The sequence below is a fragment of the Aedes albopictus genome, chromosome 2 (assembly GCF_035046485.1).
Source record: "Aedes albopictus strain Foshan chromosome 2, AalbF5, whole genome shotgun sequence".
Lineage (NCBI taxonomy): Eukaryota > Metazoa > Arthropoda > Insecta > Diptera > Culicidae > Aedes > Aedes albopictus.
In genome coordinates, this window is record NC_085137.1 from 12,664,396 (window position 1) to 12,669,511 (window position 5,116).

Consider the following 5,116-nt stretch of genomic DNA (forward strand, 5'->3'; position numbering starts at 1 on the left):
GTTTTGGCAAGCCTTTCGTCCTTGTTCATGCGTTTTTCGAGGCACTGGAAACGTCGTTGAGCCATTCCTTGACTATCCGGCAGACGAATGGTTTCATGACGCCAGAGCAGACCGGTTTCGTAGCCTTCACCCGTGAATTTGGTCAGCGACTGGGGAAGAGACTGTGCGCGCTGATCATCAACCGAAAGAAGCGTTTTTTTCGGTTTCACGATCCCCAACCTATCTAGCGCGAAGTATGCTTTGATAACTTGGTGTAAATCCTCGTATGCCTTGTAGTGGTCCTCGCAGGATCCGATGTGGTAGACAGAGTGCACTGGGCTGGTTGTAGACTCTGATGCTTCTCCGTCACATACTGTCCATTCTAGGACAGGACAGGATAGTTCGGCTTTCCTTCAAGGCACTTCAGTGCGAGACTTAGATGTTGGTTCTTAAGTCCAATCAGAATCCGTGGTCGGACATCGCGGTACGATTCGATTGGAAGTCTTTGCAGGTGTGGATATAATGTTGACAGCGCATCGGTGTTCAGGGTCTGGTACGGCAGAAGAAGCTCGTTCACTGTGCGTGCACCGCTGATGGCGAAACTTCTAGCCCCACTCTGTACACTCTGTATCTCCAGTTCAACGATCTTGGACTTCACTTCCTGCCGTTGATCGCCACCTTGTCCAGTGTAGACAAAGTGATCGTATTTCTCCATCCAGCTCTATCTCGTCGGCTAGTTCTTCATCCAATAGAGTAAGATCGGAGCCATCGTCGAAGAATGCGTGTATACGGATTGATCTGCGTTTACCGTGCAGCACTGGCATCCATTCTTACCGCAGGACTTGGCTTCGCACAGTCCATTGTGGCGGCAAAGCGCAAACTCTCGTACTACACCCCAACGTAAATTTCGAGAAAATTCGAGGAAGCGCTTGGACTTATCAACCGTTTTGCAAGTTCCCTTGCAAACGATGCATTCACTCTCTACCTACACTGTGTTGTTCTCCACTAGAGGGGAACGACGAGGTGTTGCCGAAGAACTCTCAGAATGTGCGTTTACGAAAGCATTTCCTTTCTTCGCACTACGACTCTCGTTCCGAAGTTGTCTTGTATTCGTGATGTTCGGCATGGTTATAGCACTGGCCGCTTCGGCGAGAGAATACATCCAGGTTCTGAACGCAGCTAAATTGACTCCTGTCAAGGATATCTTGATACTCAGCTTGATCGTTGAAGGTAATTTGCTCACAAGCTGGTGTAGGAGGGTGGTATTGTACAAGTATTTGTCAAGGCCGCAGGCGTCGATGGTCGCGCAAATGTTCTCCACATTGACGGCGAAGTCCACTAGAGTTTCTAACTTGTCTTCTATTATGGGCGAACATCGAAAGGCTCGTAGCAATGGTGAATGCAGACCTAAATCACGTGTAACGTTGAACTATGCAAGCTTAGGATAATTCTCTTTTCCCTAACTAGAAAAAAGCCCCAAGCGATTGTTTTCTGTAGGGACGGAACAGTAACACCACAGTCCGATATTGAGTTCTGCTCGAAATTCATTCCGTTATCTGACAGCGCCAATTTCTATCCTCGACTAAGAGGCCTAGCTATTCGCAATGGACATGTGTGATAGTTTCACACCACGGCACAAAAGAACACATTGATTTTACATAGACAGTTTGAAGTTTTTATACCTACTTCTGCCCATTTGCCTGTATAAATTCTACTAAGTATGAATATGTATATATATACCTATAATGTTTCTGCGCGGATGCTTGCTTTCTGTTCTGAATTCCTTGGTGCTATAGCTATACGTTGATTTGTTTTGTCTCTTCTTTCTTTTATTGCTAAACTTCCGAACAAGGGTTGTGTGATGATGATGACCAGATGATGTAGGTAGTTAATGGAGGGGTGGGACCGGACAGACACTTTGAATACATTTCTTATTGTGTAAGGTGGCCATCAGTGTCTCTGCGTAATAAACACAACTGGTGGCAGAGCACGCGTTTCACGTTTCTTAAACGTAGTTATTAAATATTTCCACAGTAATTTCGGTGCTCGATTGCTGTTACGTACATTAGAGTTGTTTTTTCTGTTTATTTAGTTTGAGACTCGTCCCTTGTAATGATTCCATTTCTAGAGGGGTTTTGTGTATTCCCAAACGTAAATTATTTACAGAAACAGAAAAAAGGATTCACTTTCACAATACCGGCTGGCAATTAGAATTTAAACTGGTTGTAACCTTATGAACTTTGAATGCAAGTCAGTTTTTCACAGAAAACTTTCGAAGCATTTCCCATTTTTCTATTCGCCTCTCAACAAACATGTTTGCTCTACAAGAGTGGAAAAGACCACTCTTAAGCTAACTGTAGCTTAACAAACTGTTATTCAGCTAGTTCTGTTTCTTGGGAAATGCGTGTATAAAATATGACGAACTGCATAGATGTTTGAAATCGACTTCAAGGCGTTCAACAGTAATAACCGCAGAGAGCTAGAGGAAATCATGCACAAGAACGGCTTATCTGGTAAGCTCATTAGATTGATCGAAAGCGACAATTGACAGTGTAAGAAGTTGCATAAGGATTTCAGGCGATCTACGACTAGTTCGTTTGAATATCGCCGGGGACAAGGTGTTGGACTCTCATGTCTGCTGTTCAACAACGTCCTGGAAGGTGTTATGCGCCGAGCCGGGCTTAACAGTCGAGGCACGATTTTCACGAAATCCGGCCAATTTGTCTGTTTTGTGGGTGACATGGATGTTATTGCTAGAACATTTGGAACGGTGGCAGTACTGTACACCTGCCTTAAACGTGAAGCAGCAAAGGTCGGACTCACGGTGAATGCGTCGAAAACGAAGTAGGTACATGCTGGCATGCGGAACCACGAACGGCAGGGCAAGCCAAGGTAGCAGTGTTACGATAGACGGGGACCCTTTCGAGGTGGTGGAAGACTTCGTCTACCTCGGGTCCTTATTAACGGCAGACAACAACGATAGCCGCGGAATACCTACGAAGGTGCATTATCAGTGGAAGTTGGGCCTACTAAGGCATCAATCAAGCGACTAGGTATTTGCAGTTATCGGTGGATGCCGTGGACGCTGGAGTAGTAGGAGGATTAGGGGCATAATGGACACCCGGCGCGAAATGGACACCTCTGTTTTTACCGAAACCGTTGACTTCTATGTAAAACTTCTATGTAAAACTTTTATAAGTGTAAAGGAACAAGTCATGGTTTTATTTTTCAAAAGTACCATTTATATATTGCTCCAAAATAACCAAAATATCTTTGAAATTTAAATATGTTTTTCATATGGTGAAATTCTTATAATTTCGAAGCAGCACCAAATAAGGTATTACAAGTTTTGGAGTTTGTCCACCATAAAAACAAGTTAATTGTTACCTTATGTAGACATATACGAAGATTTATGTAGCGATGGATGAAGTGCCGTGGAGGGCCCATATTCTGCGCATCTAAGACTTTTTCTATTTCAAACAGCTGTAACAAATTCCAAATCGAACCGATTTGGTTGAATTTTTGACTGCACATAGTTATTAGCTTTGTGAATGAGGGAAAAATATAATTCTTATATTGCTAATTTAGAGAAAACTTTCCGTTTTACGGTAGAACGAAAAGCTACCGCAGCTGTCAGACTACTGATTTTCACTGAGGTATTGCGGATTTTTAGAAATTTTTCCACTCTGCGGTAGCCGCCGAGTTCTACCGCAGCTGTCAAAGTCCTACCGCAGCCATGAAAATGATCGTATCATTGAAAAGTTTGGTCGAATCAAAGCATGCTTGCAAAGTGAAATGTTCTGAAAAACAACAACAAACAATGATCATCGGCGTCGTATCCAAGGCTCGATCCAAGGTATCCTTGGACTGATTGATGATACATTGGTGAAAATCATCAGTCTGACAGCTGCGGTAGCTTTTCAGTCTTCCGTAAAGTGGAAAATTTTCTCTAAATTAGCAATATCATCGATCTACCCTATAGCGAGCCGTAGCGATGCTTTGGATAGCCTTGGATACGACGCCGATGATCATTGTTTGTTGTTGGTTTTCAGTTCAATTCACCTTGCAAGCATGCTTTGATTTGGCCTTCAGTTTCAATGATAGGATGATTTTCAAGCCTGCGGTAGGACTTTGACAGCTGCGGTAGAACTCGGCGGCTACCGCAGAGTGGAAATTTTTCTAAAAATCCGCAATACAAAACACACAATTTATATGTAAAATCATGAAAATTGTAAAGTGTGTCTCTGTTCCTAATTCCTGCCAGCCTTGAAAAACACACGCTTTACAATTAATTATTTCTTCACAGTAAAGACATATGTCTTCTACCTGCTGTAAATGATTGGAAGACGTAGGAAACAAGTTAAAGTTGTAAGTCAACTGATAATATGTTAAGTTTTACTCTGTTATACAGGCCTAACGTACTCATTTGCTTACGGTGTCCATTATGCCCCTAATCCCCCTACTGACCAAAATATGAGGCACAAAAATACCATAAATTCTCTTATAAATATGATGCACAGGGATCTGAAATCAACAGACATCAGCTGCAGATTGCAGGGCGTAATCAATCGCACCAAATTGTTGCGCAGTTGTTTTGGATGCTAATATGGATAGAAATTCATGCTCGCGCCAACACTCATTCTACGAGTGGAGTGAGGTAACGTAGATACCTACCTCGTATATCGAGGTGAGAAATCTCAACTCGAATGACAAGGCTTCCCGCGGGAATTAAATGGAAAGTCACTTAATTTGAGTTGAGATTTCTCACCACGATACACGAGTCGAGCTGGCTGCGCGTCACGTCACTCCACTCGTAGAATGAGCCTATCTGAGACTTTAGTAAAGAATTGGTTATGCTCAATAGGAGGCCAGTGCCATCGGAGACGTTTGACCGTTGATTGGGAAGAGGGTGAGAGCAGAGTGCCATGTGACTGCGGAGAAAGCAAATACCACACAGTACTTACATATTGAGGAATTGTAGTGGAAACAGCGGGCAGTCAATCAGGCTCGTCTGTTCTAATTAAGTTACGTATACTCCAAATATTGATAAGGTTACAACAGCCATTTTAATGTTCTTGCCAATCAGTTTATGAGGGCTGTAGAAAATAGCTTAAAACTAACACTAGATGAAAGTAAG